Here is a 17,689-nt window from a genome sequence, read left to right as displayed (position 1 = left end):
ATGGGGAGGGAAGAGAGAATTCTTTTCTTTCTGACTTGAGTCAAATGAAAAGGCACCCCCTTGCATATGTCTGAGAAGGCATGGAGAGGTTAGCTAACTTGTCCATGCCAGGTTAAGTTAGTATTGGGGCACTAAATGGGATAATAGGATGGACAGAACAGTGGAGGAGTGGGGTGGGTGGAGATAATGCAAGGCTTGGACATCTCTTTCTCTTTTCAGGACAATGAACAAGAAGGCATAACTGATAGTATCAAAAGTTAGAGATCTGTGGTACAGGTCTAATAGAACTAGGAATGTCACATTCTCTCTGTCCTGGTCTGGAAAAATGTCACCCTCCAGAACAATTAATTTTTCAATTAATTAATTTTTCAATCAATTAATCACACATTCAGACATGAATACTTACTGAAAGGAGTTTAGAAAGATTCTGTACTCCAGGACTCTCCACCTTCTTCAAAACCTTCCTTGAAAACCGGATATTACAGATTGGACAATGATTATCCAAGTTGGCTGGATAGTGAGATAGCCTCTTTAGATGGGGAGCACACCATTATCCTTTTCAAGAACAATGACACCAACCCTTCCCTTGTAAAAGCATTAGCCACCTCCCACACAAACATGCTCCCTGCCCCCCACATCCCAGCAGCACTAATCAGGTAGGCTGTACATGATTTAGCTTGCAGGTGGCAGAACTCATTCCATAAAGGACCCTACCCACTTGCTCCAAAGAACCCCAAATAACTTCATAAGACTATGCCTGCATCACCTTAATTAGACCCTGCTCAGATGGAGTCCACCTCTGAGGGAATAACAAAGCAAGGTCACAAAATATTCCACCTAGCATTCCTCATTTCAGTTTCATCCCAAATCATTTCCATCACTTTTACATACTCATTCTTGTTTAGCTCTCTTCATTCAAATCCCAAACATTTTTTTTTAAAGTCAGTCAAAACTGTTCTGCATTTTCTCTGATTCTTTTAATTTTAATTTATCCTGGATTTGTTTGGCTGCATTTTTCACATTTGTCATTTCTTCTCTATATACATTAGTCCTCATTTTTTTTTGGGGGGGGGGGTTGTTTTGTTTTTTATTTTTGGCAGCAGTGGTTCTCTCATATATATTTTTCTCATCCAGAACCTCTTTCACTTCATTGTTTCACCAAACATCCTTTATCATATTTATGATTAGTTTAATTTCACATACTTCTGTGGCAATCTGTAACGTAATTATTTTCATTCTGTTACAAGCAGCTGGTAAATTCTCTTTTCTTGCATTCCCTTTTCCATTTGTATGGTTGGGAGATTAATTGGTTGTGCAAAACTTTTTCATACAGGACCCTTCCTGCGGTCATTCTACTTTCATTCTAGAGTCTGTCATTTATTTGCTTTTCTTCTAACAAATAATAGTCTGTACTATATTCAGAATTTCTCATCACCCTTGTATGCTTCCCTAATTATCTCAGTTCTTCATCAAAGCAGTTATGCTTTTTCCTCAATGCAATTATGCTTTTTGAGCCATTCTTTTTGCGTGTGTGCATGAATAAATGTATATGTAAACCACACAGTTGAAACAGAGAGTCAGTAAATCCTCATAAGCAATCGCCACTCTTATTCATAGATCCATACCATGCCCATTCCATCCATCTGTAACCACCTTGTTATTATGTGCAGAATGGTACTGTCCTGTGTGTGTCTTTGAGTCAGTGTTGACTCCAGGCAACTGCCTTGGCAAGTCCCTGCAGTTCTCTTGCCAATTTTTAGTACTGGTTTGCCCTTGCCTCCTTCCTAGGGCTGAGGAAGAGTGACTGGCCCAAGGTCACCCAGCTGGCTTTGTGCCTAAGGAGGGACTAGAACTCCCAGTCTCCCTGTTTCTAGCCTGGTGCCTTAAGCACTACAGCAAACTGGCTCTCTAATATTATGTTAATTTCCGTAGCATTATTTTTTAACATTCAGTTAAACACAGTTGTACCTACAGGGTTGTTTCTAGTGCTGTTCTAAAATTCCCAGAACTCTTAATTCACCTAGGATGCTGTGGGGATGTATGTCAAACAATAAGAGACTTTGGCATCTTTTGAGAAGGAAGTTGCTCCTGAAGAGGAGATATGTGAAGGAAGTCTCCTGCTCTTAACAAGTAGAGGAGGATACTTCCCTTGTTTATGAAGAAAAACCAGTACCTCTGTCAGTGAACAAGCTTCAGAGAGAAAATAGAGGTACAGAGACATATCTGCCAAGTAGGTGACTACTTGGAAGGATAATGAGAAAATCCTAGCCACAAAATTCATGGCAGGGAACTTTGTATGAGTAAATCCCTGTTGGAATAGTAAACTCTGTATGTTATGATACAGTAAAAGACTGAGGCATCTGGACCACAAGACTTTGTTGAGGGAAAAAGCTAACTTACCTGCTCTGCCATCAGCTAATATGTCTTTAGAAACAAATCAAGCAATGTTTTAACAGCCCCATTGCCAGCAATCTATCTATAGCGGGCATCCAGGGAGTATGGACAGTTTGGGAGGAACTGAGAAGTTGATCATTCTGATCCTGGTATTTTAAGCTGATTGCAAGGAATTGTTGTGTAAAATTAAATCAGCAGCTCATGGGGACTTCCCTGAAGATATGGTCAGATCGTTATTTTCCTTAAACTCTGTGGAGGAATTTGGGTGAGAGAACGGTATAAACTAAATTACAAAGGCTGAGGAGTGTTTCAGATTCAAAGGCAGAAAGGTGCTTTGAAGAGCACAGGGATACTTGTGTAGCACTTGCCAGCTACTCTTTGAAGTGGCTGTGTCTTTTTCTGAGATTACACAGCAGCAGAAGGCAGCTGCATCACAATCCCAGAAGTAGGTGTGCTTGATTTAAAGAGTTTCAAATAGGTGTCTATATGCTCTGAAGAACATTTTTGCCTTTGAATGTGAAGAATGGCACAGCCCCATTAATAACTTACTGTCCTGTTCCTATGTCATCTACAAGTATTTACATCTATCTACATGTAGAACTGGAGATATGGGGGAAAGAATGAAATTCTGTTGCTTGTAATGCCTTACTGATATACATCACCAAAGAGTTTTCTTTGTGAATGTATTTGGAGAATCCAAAGACCATCAGATTAATCAGTAAGGAAGTTCGTATGAATCCCATGTTCTTAGTATAAAAGTATGAAGAAATTTCTCTTGAATTCTATGAGAGTAGATTTGTGCGATCTGTCTATATGGATTCTACTATAGCATGAATTAAGAATGTAGATCACATAAGCAAAGTCATCTCAAGAAAATGTACCTTTAAAATCACGTATATTACAATTGTGCAATGTTTCAGATTTAACTGAAAAGAGATATATGGTAGCTGAAAATAGATGTTGCTTTATTGCTTTGATTGGGAAGTGGTGCTTCAGAACATGGGGGACTATGAATGCAGCACTGGTCTGCTGCTTTGATTAGGTGCAGACCACTGATGCATTCACAGTCCCCCATGTTCTGAAGCACATCTTCCCAGTCAAATCCAAAATACTACACAGCCCTAAAATTGCAAACAAAATGACTTAATATAATTACAAATGAGAGGCATGTAACAATGTGACTAAAATGATTTGGGAGATCAAATTCAAGTTTCCCATAATCATATAGGTGGTTGGGTAGTGTCCCCCCCCCCCAAGAGGTTTTTAAAAACATCTATCTTAAAAATACTCTTACTAATATGAAAAATAAAATGGACCCTATTTAAATGATTTGCACATCACTAAATCTTAAGATCCCCTTTATAGATTCTTACCTTGTCATGATTAAGGAGCTTGCAGATCCCAATGATGCTAATGATCTATACCTTTGGTGTCCTGTGATAGACAGAGCAATCACACTGTAGAAAATTGCACTTGGCTTAATTATGGGATTGTAATTTAACAACCCATGTAGTATGAAAATGCTCAGCTGAGCAGTCATACAAAAGTTACAGGAAAAATACAAGGAAGGTGAGATCTTGCCTGGTAGTCAGGGCATAGCACTGGTGCTGCCAATAAGGCTTGAAGCAAGAGTTCAGGGATCCAGAGACTGAAGTCTACAGTTCAGAGTCATAGCCATAAGAGGCAAGAGGCAGGCAGCCAACAGTATGTAGATCTGAGAAAATGGGGCAAGACAGCAGCAGAGAAACAAGAGTGGTCTGTGCCAATTCTAGGATTAAAATGCCAGAGAATTCATAAGCTGGTTCTAGTAGTAAAATCTACAGTCTGAGAGCAGAGCAAGGATACAGAAATAACACTGGAGAGTTGTTTCCAATAGAAAGCAAGTCCTGGAGGAAGCTTCTAAGTAGATCCAGCTTCAGGTGTGACTCAGTGACTCGGGGATATTGTTGTCCTTGTTTTTTGAATAGCTGAGTTGATTGCCTTGGCGCTGTCCTTCAAGATTGCCAGTGTGTCCTGGGGCTAGGTACCCTGCCATGATCTGGCCGTTATTTGAGTCTGCCCTGCCTTGCTCTTGTTCGTTGTTTCCCTGGTGTGCTTCAGATGATTAATTGCCTGCCAGCCTCAAGACTAACAACTTGTTGAATCAGGTCCTTCAGCCTCTGACTCCAAGGAATCAGAGTACACTGTAACGGTTGGGAGGATACACTCCCAGAGGGAGTACCATGATGGGAAGATCATAGATTAGCAGTCAGAGCAAATACAATCCATTGGAGAAGGAAATGGCAGCTTATTCCAATAGTCTGCCAAGAAAACCAAAGGGATATTCACAACCATGACCATGTCAGCTTCATAGTGAAACATGAATACTGTATGTCAGAAGGTATCCTACAAACTACTGGGGAAGAACAGAGGGGATGTACAACTAGATGGTGCTCATGAAGTGGCTTGTGTAAAACTGAAAGAATGTGCAGCTGCTAATGTGCCCACAAGCAAAAGGAAAGTTTGATGTTGTAAAGATAAATATATCATTGGATGTGGAATACCAGAATATGAACCATATTTAATATTGTCAGAGCAGAAATATCCATGAAAGAATACTGACATTCTAAGAATCAGCAAACTGAAATGGACTGGAAGGGGTCACTTCTATTCCAGGCCAGAAAATCACAGAAGCCATAATTATTAACAAAAAAGATTCCAAAGTCAGTGCTTGGCTACAACTTCCCAAATAATCATTCTATCACCCATAGCACAATCTGAATCCAAGGCAAGCCATGGAGTTGTATCTGAAACTGGAGATTCTGCCTGTAATATGCAATTTGAGCTTTGTATCTGCTGATCTTCTTGGCTATGGTTGTTATTTGTTGTTTTATTATTTCCAGTGCTTCGTTGATTTTCATTTTTTTCTAAGTGATATTTCTTGATCAGGAATTCTTTGGTCTTCTTATTCTTCAACTTCTTTTCTTTCATCTGTTCTAGCTTGCTTATATCTGATCTTAGCCTGCTGATCTTATTTTCCAACCTGATCTTCCATTCTGGTGGTGCACTGTTTGGCTTTTATTCTTGTTTGTTGATTTTGCATCCAAGGTATTCAGTTATAAGTGCAGCTGTGCTGTACATCAGTTGGTTTGTTTCTTGCAGTGAGCTGATGCTTATGTTCGATATTACAGTATTGGCATCATTTAATACTTGTTTTAGCTGTTCCTTTGTAACAAGCTTCAATGCAGGCAACCTTATTCTGTTGTTTTTGTGCTGTTCTAAATGCTCAGTTATTCTTTGTTTCAGTTCCTCTTGTTTGTTTGTTTGTTTTTTAGTTAGAGGGCTTTGTTTTTTCTCAGGAGAAGGCTCTACTGTCTGAGCAACTTCTGGCAAGGCTTTGATTTCTTTGCCTTGGGTAGACTTTTGCAGTTCTTCCAATTCTACTTCTGTGAATGTTTTATTTCATGTTATAAATCGATGCTGATCTACTAACCTCTGTTCTGTTATTTCTGATTCTGGATGTTGTTTTTTCCAGAAGTGGTGCATTCTTTTCAGATATTCTCTTCTTGTTTGACTTGATTTGTAATAGCAGATCATTATTTCATGGTTTTCAGTCTTTGTATATTTGAAATGGGTAAACAACTTTTCTTCCAGCAGTTCTGCAGCTCCTGGCCCTGGTTGCTCAGCCAACAGTCCTGAGTCCTGTAGTCCACTTGTCACCATATATCCAGGAAGTAGAACACCTAGCACAGTCCTTGTTGACCTGGGCAATGACCGATCCAGTATGGGTTTCTGTAAATTACATCTCACCATATTGTTTATTGGAGAGACACTCTTTGTCTGGTTCCTCTGAGGAGACCTGTCCAGTATGGTTGAGCCTCTGGCATAGCTCTTGTCCTCCTTGGAGCATGCAAGCCCCACAACTACATCAAGATAGTGCCTCACTGCAGGTTGTTGTTGTTGTTGTTGTTGTTTAGATATAGTACATTTGGAAGCACTACCAAATGAAATGAAAGCTTAAATATATATACTGTGAAAATGGAAGAAGACTTCAGTGTTTGGAAATATCAAAGGTAATAAAAAAAGAGGCTGACAGATATTATCACACAAGCAAGAGCTTACAAGAACATAAACAAGCAGTTACTGACAGATTATCCTGGCAAAAGTTGTCCACCAGGTCACAAAGAATTGCAAGGTTGAAATGACTGGACAACAACTACTGAGAGTCTTATTTGATTGCAGCAGGTACAAATGCAATCAATCAATCAATCAACAATCCAATAACTTGGGAAACAGATTAAAACCTCTGCACACTGAAGGGGAGAGGGCTAATACATGCACACACACACACACATACACACACACAGCAAACTCAGTTCTTATTTGGCTAGTTTATCTGGCTTGTTCTGAGAAAAGGCCATAAACTAATGCATTAATTCAACAGGAGTAGATTATAATAATAAAACATTTTTCAAGCACAGCAAGAGAATTATAGAAGTTTGGAAATCATCCATTCTTTCTAACCAACATCACACAGACTAGTGCAATAGTTGGCTTTTTTTTCCCCGTTACCACCATGAATGATCTAAGTAGTGGGAACTTGAGATCAAGAAGCAAGCCATTTGGTTATGTAAACCACCCAGAGTTTCAGCGAGATGAGTGGTGACAAATTTGACATATAAATAAACAACTAAATAAATGTGCCTTTTCTATAAAATATTTTTTCAAAAAAAATACAGAAAATAAAAATACTAGGCTGGTATCATAAATGAACTCACAGCATAACAGCATCTGACTGGAAGCCTGAATGTGCTTAAGGATGACTAGCATAGCTATTAGAAGATCACCAAGTCCTTCTCAACCCCTAACAGCAAAGGCCAGCTGCTCACCAGACTTCAGTTCTAGATATTATGAACACCACTGGAATGCTATTTTGGATTGTGCTCAAAAGCTGTCTTTTCATCAGATGAATGAAGTAGTTTTTTTTTAGAATATCAGTAGGAATCAAGACTGGTGGGGGTGGAGGGGAAAGAGAGAGAAGGAGAAAGAAACAGAGAGAGACTCAACTTTTTAAATTACCCAATTCACCCAAATTGTGTCACCAGAATGCCAAATAATGTCTGCAGAGTATTCCACCTATTTTTAACAGAAAAGACATGTACTAAATCTATAACTTTAATGCACTATGAAAGCTAAACCTGATCCCCCCCCTCAAAAAAACAAAAAATCCCAGGGATCTCCAAGTCACCCCTGTTTTAGGCAAAACTGTAGGAATAAATATAATAAATGTGTAAAATAAAGTAAATATGCATTCAGTAAAGACACATGTAGCGAATATAATGTTGGGGAGATCCCTGAATTAATATGGAATGCGGGGGAAAAAATGAATAATACCATAACCGTTCCATTTGGTCCTAAGAACGAAGATGCATTTTTTAAAATGTATTAGGGTTATGTCAAGCAACCACTTCACTTTGGGACTAAATTTGAGTTTCAGAAGACCATATGATTTTATATGAAGCAATCAAGATTAGAATTTTGATTTGGTAAAAAAAAAAAAAAAATCAACCATAGAGTATAATGAGGCAGCGATTTGGTTTTGTTTTGTTTTGTTTTGTTTAAGCAGAATAAAAATAGCATGAATGTGAGACCTAGAGGAAATAAAATCTGCAAAGTTTCAGCTAGATAACTGAAACTCTCCAGAGTTTCTGGCTAATGAATGCCAGGTCTAGATGGAAGTGATTTTTAAATGCTGTGAAATGAATAGAATAAAACAAACTATTCCCCTTCACCTCGTTTAAGGCAGAGATAAGTGATGAGGGAATGGCAATACAGCAAGTTCCAAATTGTTCAGCAAAATGATTATAGACTATTGATGCTGAACCAATGGCAAGGCTACATTACCCTAATTTAAAAATAAAAATTTCCAGAAGCTACGTAAATAATAAATTCCTACTAAAAATTGTAGAGAGTATCATCGTGAAACTTCCCCCCCCCCCCGCCCCCCGGGCTGGGAGGCTTATTGATGTGGCTGGTTGGCAAAGTTAACTGTTTCTGGGAATGATCCCTTGTGTCCTGCTTGGGCATAATTGCTAAAATCAAAAGTGTGCTATTACTAGCACATACATAATACCCTATAATATAAAATAATAATTGCATTATAGATGCAGTATTCCACTAACATACTATCTTAGATCCATACATGCTATGAAGAAGACTCAGTCATTCAGTACAAGGCAAGACAAATTCAGACAAGTTGCAGAAAGAAAATAAGATAAATAAATTAAATAAGGTAAAAGATAAAAGGCTATGTATTTAGAGGATTACATAGGAAAGTGCAAAGCAGATTAAAAACTAGCAGCAGAATAAATCTGAGTTTCCTTCCTACCCCCCCCAAGTGAACCTGCTTAAACAAATTCTACCAGAAGAGTGAGACAGAAACAGCAGAGCAGCACTCCCCTGAAAATTCTGATAAACAGGGTTTACAGAGGTGAATAAAACTCATTGTCTGACTAACTGGGTATCAGAGATCATATTACTCAGTCCCCTGTCAAGTACTTTTATTCGCATATGGAAGGAAAAGTGCAAAAAGCACATGAAGGTCAAAATGATCTTCATACCACTCTGAAGTGATTTGAAGATACCTGAATATGCCTTGAACTGATTTAAAGAGTCAATTTGAAGATTTGATTCAAAGGAGTGATTTGATCAAACCTCATCAAATCAAATCACCCCTTCAAGTTTTGCATACCACTGAAGGTGATAGAGGGCATTTCTCCAAATTTGAATTACTGTAACACAGCCAATGTGATTTGGAGGTTAAGATGTTTGAGCAGGACTGGCAAGATCCAGGCTCAAGACCATGAAAGCTCACTGCTTGACTTTGGGCCAGAGGCACACTCTCAGCCCAGCCTACCTCACACAGTTGCTGGGATTTAGACAAATAGGAGAGAGATCTGCATTAAATCTGCTTTAAATTCTTGGAGGAAAGATGGGATATAAATCTAACATATAAGTAAATAAAGTAAAATAAGAACAGGAGTGAGAAACATATACAGTAACTCCCAGCAATTCAGCAACATTTTTCTAGTGAGGGATGTTAGAAGTTATTGCCAATGGCTTCAAAAAGGGGACTGTTAGGGTTTTGACCTCTAACCAAACCAGCCATATATCTAAATACATAAATCTAGGGAACTATATTCGATTAACATAGATTTAAGGAGGAGCTTCTGCACATACCTGTTAGAAGCTAGTCCCTACAAATAATAATATGTTTTCATTTTGAATTAACATCAATAGGCTTGGAGGTCATTCAGAACAGTCTAAAACACATTGAGGAGGATGAATATTTCTGAACCAACAGTAAATTATAGATCAACGATGAGCAGAAATTATGGGCTACATGTTGCAGCAATGAATATATAGAATTAAAAGTCACCATGATGAATATCTAAAACTAAAGAAGTGTTTACATTGCATTGGGTATAGTGCTCTGTGTGTGTGTGTGTGTGTGTGTGTGTGTGTTAGCCCACATACATCACTACTCAAAGTGATGATACCACTTCAGGAGTAAGCTATTATCAAAAGTCAATTATGCACCATTTCTATTCCTTCTGTCCTGTTAAGTACTTTCATTTTTTACAGGGAATTTGCAAATGTGATTCAGAACTGCAGGATTTTTTTTTTTTTAAAGAATGCTTTTAGGCCAGAAATTGTGAGATTTTTTTTTTAAAAAAAACAAGTTAAACTAAGAGCCTTAAAAATAAAAAAGATCGTAAGGGATAAAAGAGAATCTTTTCTCAATATGGAATGTGTCTTTTTAGAAGAAGAAGAAGAAGAAGAAGAAGAAGAAGAAGAAGAAGAAGAAGAAGAAGAAGAAGAAGAAGAAGAAGAAGAAGAAGAAGAAGAAGAAGAAGAAGAAGAAGAAGAAGAAGAAGAAGAAGAAGAAGAAGAAGAAGAAGAAGAAGAAGACAGGGCAAGTAAAAGAATGAGATTTCTATCTTTTCCGTTTTCTAAATCAATTGATTTCTGAGTTAAAAGGAGAGTTTATGAAGTCCGTGCCATCCTTTCATATTTTCTTTGTGCTGCATTCTGCCTAATATATACACCCAGCTCTGATGCCTTATGGGAAACGTCACATTATGCAGTGAAAAAGTCTTCCCTATAGTTCCATTTTTAACAACCCCGGTAAACCATCAGTTTACTGTCTCACTGCCACATCTGTACTCCTTGTCCTGGGTGAGAAAGAGAAAATGGTAGATTTGGATTAAGACATTTCCCTAATAGGCTTTTTGTAATTTTTAAAATTGTCACAGGGATTGGAGTTCCAGTCTGTTATCACAGCCATTTTGAGAAAGTGCCTATCCCTGGCTCTCAAAATACAACATGCCCTTGTCTATCTCTATTAGATAGATGTCTAACTCTTTGGAAGCATCTGCAGACAACACAATGCCTCTATTGTAATACTCTAATTATGTAACCGGTTCTGGTATGTCTAGCAGTGGGTAGAAACAACTGTCTGAAACAGGATAATGACCTGGCTTGTTTTCTTTCTTTTTCATTTTGAACAAAATGGATAACAGGATAACACTGGAGCCAAGGGGGCATCTGCCAAGTCCTTGCTCATCACTTCTGGCTCTTAGTGCACAACATACACAACAGTTCATATTGTTTAATTTAGAGTTACAGTCCACCGGCCCAGCTTTCAAAGAGAAGGAAAATGGTTTAACCTCAAGTTTAAAAATTAAAGCTAATTTTCACCCCTTTTTAACTGAAATATCAATCATCAAGTAATACATAGGTAAGTTTCCAAATATGACCTTTATAGTATCTCATTACTGTAAACAGAAAGCTGGACATATTGCCAGAACAGATGTGACCGTGAACTGAAATGTAGTGGCCTATTTCATTTGCTTTGAGTGTGTATGAATATACAGAATACAGAATACTTTAATGGCCAAATATAAAATATATACAAGGAATTTGTCTTCGGTGACGAACGGCAAGATCAACAGTGTGTTTGGATAGCAACAGAAAAATAATAAACAATAACACTACACAGTAAAATAACTTTTTCAGAGGGAGAAGCCACTGTCCAGCACATATCGAGTCATGTAGTATTTAACAGAGCAATGTTAATATGCGTGCATAGGTGGCAAGTTTTGGTTTTTAAAAATCTTTTCCCTCCACCTCATCATTTATGCATACGTGTGTGACAATACTAATTGTCTCTTAGTTCCCTTTCTTATTAAGAAAATGAGTGAATGAATGAATGAATGAATGAATGAATGAATGAATGAATGAATGAATGAATGAAAACAGACAAATTCATGAATAAGAACAAATGCTCATCTTTTGAACCAAGCCTTTTGGAACAGGTTTTAAAGGAATGATTTTAGTTTGGAGGGTATATTTTAATAATCCTGGTCGTAATTCTTCATTTCCTACCTGTGTATTTTTGTGTATGTGTGTATATGCGCATGTCCAACTGCCTTGACTGGCTTCCAGTGACATAAAAGTTGGTTGTAAAAGAAATAAGATACATACAACCCTACTTCCTTAGGCTCAAAGTCCAGAATTTCAAAAACAAAAAAACAAAAACAAGAAAGAAAGAAAGAAAGAAAGAAAGAAAGAAAGAAAGAAAGAAAGAAAGAAAGAAAGAAAGAAAGAAAGAAAGAAAGAAAGGGAGGGAGGGAGGGAGGGAGGGAGGAAGGAAGGAAGGAAGGAAGGAAGGAAGGAAGGAAGGAAGGAAGGAAGGAAGGAAGGAAGGAAGGAAGGAAGGAAAAAGAAACCCAAAAACTTTATTGTTTATTTTGAGCTACATTAATTACCCCTGCCTCTCAGTTTTTAACACGCAGCATATCAGACACTACCATTTGCAACGCTTGCCCTATATTTCTCCACCCACCCTTTGTTCAGCTAGAGAACCCAGCTAGGTAGAAAGTAAAACCAGGAATTATTTCAGATGGAAGGTAAAGCCCAAAATACCTCCTCCACAAGCTTAAAATTAGATCCATATACTCCACACACTTTGCATGCCATTTAGAACAGGCAAGTTTTTGTTTTTGTTTTAAACTAGAAATGGCAATAACGATCACATCAAGCTGAATCTTCACATAACCCTAACATCATTTTTAAAAAGTATACCAAGTGTATACCAGACATTTTCAGATAGAATGAAGGAAATACATAAAAAAGTTAGAAAATACCTTAGGAATTAGAATTTACAGTAATAACATTTTCATACATAAGCACTCAGCAGTCCCAACATGAATGTGAAACCTGTGTTGGCAGGTTTGAAGCTACCAAATGCACACTCCCCTGGAAATGAATCCATTGCATACAGAGGGGTGTATTTCTAAATAAATATATTCTTTCTATTGTACTCTCTCTCTTATATTAGCAGTAGTCATACATCTTTCTCTGTATGTAAAATGAAGAGAGAGAGAGAGAGAGAGAGAGAAAGAGAGAGAGAGAAAGAAAGAAAGAAAGAAAGAAAGAAAGAAAGAAAGAAAGAAAGAAAGAAAGACAGACAGACCCCTCTCAGAGTGAAACCAGATGTTAAATCACCAAGGGCTATGAGTAGAAGAGTACAGTCTATTTCGTTGAGACACCGGACTACTTTCAACTAGTGCTGAGCCTTCAAATTTAACATCTGCCAGAGACTGGGTACTAAACTATATGGATCATTTATCTGATCCTACCCAGCTGTTTTTGTGCATATAACAAAGGGAGACAAATTATGACGTTTGAAACAAATACAAAATAAGATATTCTGCCTGTCAAATGATAACAATGCTAGCATGGCAGGACTTTACAAACATTATCTGATGGGGAAATAGTGAACCATTATGATGCCTTTTCCAGGCAGCCCTGTGACAAGAAACTGAATTAACAACTGTTTGAACTCAATAATGAAATCAGAGCACAATCTCTAATTTCATTTCTGCTTAATTTAGGTTGCTTTATTGGCATTAAGGAAGCTACACTTCACATTTTGTTTGATTCAGTTTAGAGAATTTTTAGTGGTATTTTGAAGTTTTTAATCTACTTCTTTTTTATGGGAGGAGGGATGCGAGTGGAAAGTCATTTCAGTATAAGTCTGACCTTGTAAATTTTTGCTTAACTTGTGGTAAGTAGGTACCTACTGAGTTGTGTACTTAGTTCAATGTTGCCTGCCTTAACAAGGAAAGGGAGGAACAGTATTTCAGTCTGAAACCAGAGAGGGTGATGTTGACTTCAGTCTGCTTGCAGCCCCCAGTGACACATGCTCAAATTCTTCTCAGCAATAAGCACTTAATTTGCATTGATTGTTCAACAGTCTGTCATGAGAAACATTCCCCTTTTTAATTAAAAATAAAGCTGCAGGCTATATTTGTTTGTGCAAGGAACAAGAAAGATTTTCTACAAATTCATACTATATATAACGCTATAGGATGTAGGGATGCCCTCAACTGTCACCTGTGGAAATTTTGGGGGAAGGCGTGGGTTTCAGGTAACTCAAACTGTGTCTGTGTATACATGTATACGTGTATGTATGTGTGCACACACACTTATACACTATTCACTATTCAGGCATCCTCCAAGCCTAGACCCTGAATGGATGATTCCTGATAATTAAGGAATGCATAATAAATATATGTTGCCACTACTCTGAATTAACTTTATATAATCCTTAGGTACAAGGCACTGTCATGATATGAAGGTCAAGTTATGGCATGGTGAAATCAAAAATGAGATAGCGTGTGTATACAGTGTTAAAGAAGAAGACTCAGTAAAGATGAGACTGAATTTGTCAACATTCGCTCAAAATGTCAAAAGATATGAGATTGTTAGGCGCATTTCTAATAAAACATCTCTCTATTCCACTTTAATGATGTGATATGGATTCACTTTTCCATTTTGAGACTATTACTTCATTACAAGAACCTTTCCATTACTACCACTTTCAATGAATACCATTTTTAAAAGGGATACAATAGTTGATAGTTCACACTCAGCAATCCAGGAAAATGATATGCCATGTCATCTTTCATGATTCTTAAATCTGTTAAATAAACAAACTACAGCAAATTATTTGTCTTTATTTTATGAAAGAGCTTATATCTTCTCATTCAACAGATTCCCTGATAACCTGACAATAAAACCAATTACAACAAAAAATATGGACCAAAAAATATGACCACCACCAAACTAATTTCGCCCTTCTCTTCTCCTTCCCTAATCCCCAAACATCAGTAGTAATAATAATAATAATAACAATGACAACAATATATGGTAAATGGATTGTAATCCATGAAAGTCTATGTGATAAATTACCTGTTAGTCTTTAAGACACCAATCTTGGTATTTTTTAGTTTTTTTAAAAAAGGCTACCCTTTCAAAAATATATATTTAACAGCATGCAGACAATTAAACCATCCTTAACTATCCATTATTTTTAAAATGCCAGAGTTGATCAAAGGCCTTGCAAAGCACCAGAAGAATATCAGAATTGGGTAGCATTCAGTTTGGGTTCTGCACTATGGAACTTCTGGTGGCTTTAAGGTACAAAACAAATGTTGTAGATGATAAGGCACCCATCTCATGTCTTAAAACTCCTGAATCCCCACCTCCAATAGCCCCACACACTTTGGGGGTGCAACCTTGACCTAATACACATAGCTTGATTCCAGCCCTTGAGGTGATGGAAATTGGCATTACGCTATGGAATAGACAGGCACAAGTGAAATTCATTGGGTGCCCTGTTCCTAAGCCAGAAAAGGTTTTAAAGATCAAAAACAGAACTTGTATGCAGACAGGCTAGAAAGAGATGTGACACATGGCATGGAAATGGAGTAGATAGAATAGAATAGATGGGACTTGTCAGATTCATTCTATCCCTCACTTCATTGCATATGGAGCAAAGGCTCCATATGTAATCCTGAATACTAAGAAACGTCTCCTTGACATATCAAATGAATGGCTAAGTGAGCCGATAAAACTATCAGGAATTTTAGATGCCTTACATACACACTCCTGAAATCTGAAACAATTTTGTATATCTTGTGACCTTTGCTACAATGTTTGTTTCCATTCATCAAAGCCTGGGCTGATCAGCATATCTAGACATACAGCAATTTAACACTTTCACTTATGGTAAATCTTTTCTTAAAAGCCACTTCTACTATGCCTGACAATACCAGTCTCCCTATTCCAGGCTCTTTCCAGATGTGCTGCTGCTGCACTTCTAAAAATTTCAGGTATTACCATGTGAGAGACTAAAATGAAAATAAAGTTGTATATCTGCTGATGGCATTTCAGAAACATGCACATGAAGCAGCAGCTCATGAAAACTTATGCCTATTAATCAAATGTGTTAATTGGAAAAGGTGTTACCAGTCTTCTCCTGATTTGATGGATCTCCCACTCCCTTAAGCATAATTGAACCGTGGCTGTGGTACCTTCAATACGTTTTGGCTAAAGAAACTTGCAATTGCCCTGTCTAGCACTGTAAGCTTCTACAGCAGTGATTCTCAAAGTATGGTCCACGGGTGATCCTCCAAGCCTTCCCACATTCATAGGCAAACCCTGCTTGCTACCTCAGCTCTGTCTTCCTATGAATGCTGACTGTCATCTAGTAAAAGCCCACTTGTCTCAGCCACACCTACTGTGTGGTCCCTATACTCAGCTGTTTTTCAAGAATGAATCCTTCAAACTGACAATAGTGAACAGGTATCGAATGTAGCTTGCCACTGTGAGTTCAGATGTGCTGGGCTAAATGGAATTGTGATCCCTCAAAAATAGGAGTCGGAATAGGAAATACAATGATGAATATTGGAAAAATAAGATTTCATTGTGATCCATTTACTCCAGCGAGCAGCAAGTTTATGCTAAGAGAAGTTATTATTATAGTATTAGGTACATGAGATAATCTGAGATATAAATAAATAACAGATTATTGGATTACATTAAAGGTAATTTTAAAGGCCTTTAACAATGAAACAGATGGGAAGTCATATACAAATACAACTATAATTATTATTTTGAGTCTTTATTTTCCAGGGTGGGGAGGAAGGAAGGAAGGAAGGAAGGAAGGAAGGAAGGAAGGAAGGAAGGAAGGAAGGAAGGAAGGAAGGAAGGAAGGAAGGAAAACAAACTCCCATTATTTTAAAACTGGATATGTAGGATGGGTTTTGCATTTTATAAATGTTTATTGTTGTTCAGTCGTTAAGTCGTGTCCGACTCTTCGTGACCCCATGAACCATATTGCGCCAGGCCTTCCTGTCCTTCACTGCCTCCCTGAGTTTGCTCAGTTTCATGGTCATTGCTTCAGTGATGCTATCTAACCATCTCATCCTCTGCCGTCCTCTTCTCCTTTTGCCTTCAATCTTTCCCAGCATCAGGGTCCTTTCCAAAGACTCCTCTCTTCGCATTAGGTGACCAAAGTATCTGAGCTTGAGCTTCATTATCAGTCCTTCCAATGAGCAATCAGGGTTGATTTCCTTTAAGATTGACTGGTTTGACCTCCTAGCAGTCCAGGGGACTCTCAAGAGTCTTCTCCAGCACCACAGTTCAAAGGCATCAATTCTTCGGCGCTCAGCCTTCTTTATGGTCCAGCTCTCACAGCCATACATTACTACTGGAAAATGTTTATTAGGTGGTCACAAATGCAGAAAGTTTGAGAAGTGCTTTTCTAGATCCTTGTCAGGACACCCACACTGGACCTGATTATTTATACTATCTATCTCTAGCCAGAGAGGTTTCTGAGGGCTAAATTCTGGAGCAAGAGCTCCCTTCCCCTTGAAGCAAGAGCCTAGTGTGGACAAATTTGTGTTTTTGAATTTCCCTAGTGGTGGGAAAAGAAAAGAAAAAAAGACTGTACGTTCCCACCTCCAAATTGTCATTGGAAATACAAATTGAGCAGGAACCTTTGTTAGCTTTTTGGAACATAAGCATAGCACTGAAGGAATACTGAATTATTAAGTAGAAGAACAACCCATTTAAATTCTTGTTCATAATAAAAAAGTTCTCATATATGCAAATTATGAATATTTGTTAAGAAATACATGTTGATACAAAAGCTTCATTTCAATCTAAGCTAACTACATCTTGAAGAGAAGGAAGCACAGGAAAGAGAGAGAATGAGAGAGCCCAAATTTGTCTCAAATGAAGAGATTCATTTTACTAACCATAGATCAAGTGAGAAACGGATACAGGAGGAGCTTGTGAAGCTCCTTCATGTCAACTTTCTCTCACCATTTGCCCTAGTGATCAAAGCACTTTGTAGGTTAAAGAGTTGATGCAATCTCAGACTTCCAAGGAAGAAACGGAGAAC

The sequence above is a fragment of the Python bivittatus genome, unplaced genomic scaffold (genome assembly GCF_059951505.1).
Source record: "Python bivittatus isolate LINGU-HERP-01145 unplaced genomic scaffold, Pbiv_v1 ctg000020_np1212, whole genome shotgun sequence".
NCBI classification, from domain to species: Eukaryota; Metazoa; Chordata; class Lepidosauria; order Squamata; family Pythonidae; genus Python; species Python bivittatus.
The sequence above is the reverse complement of the archived record's forward strand: the minus strand, read 5'-3'. Positions refer to the sequence as shown.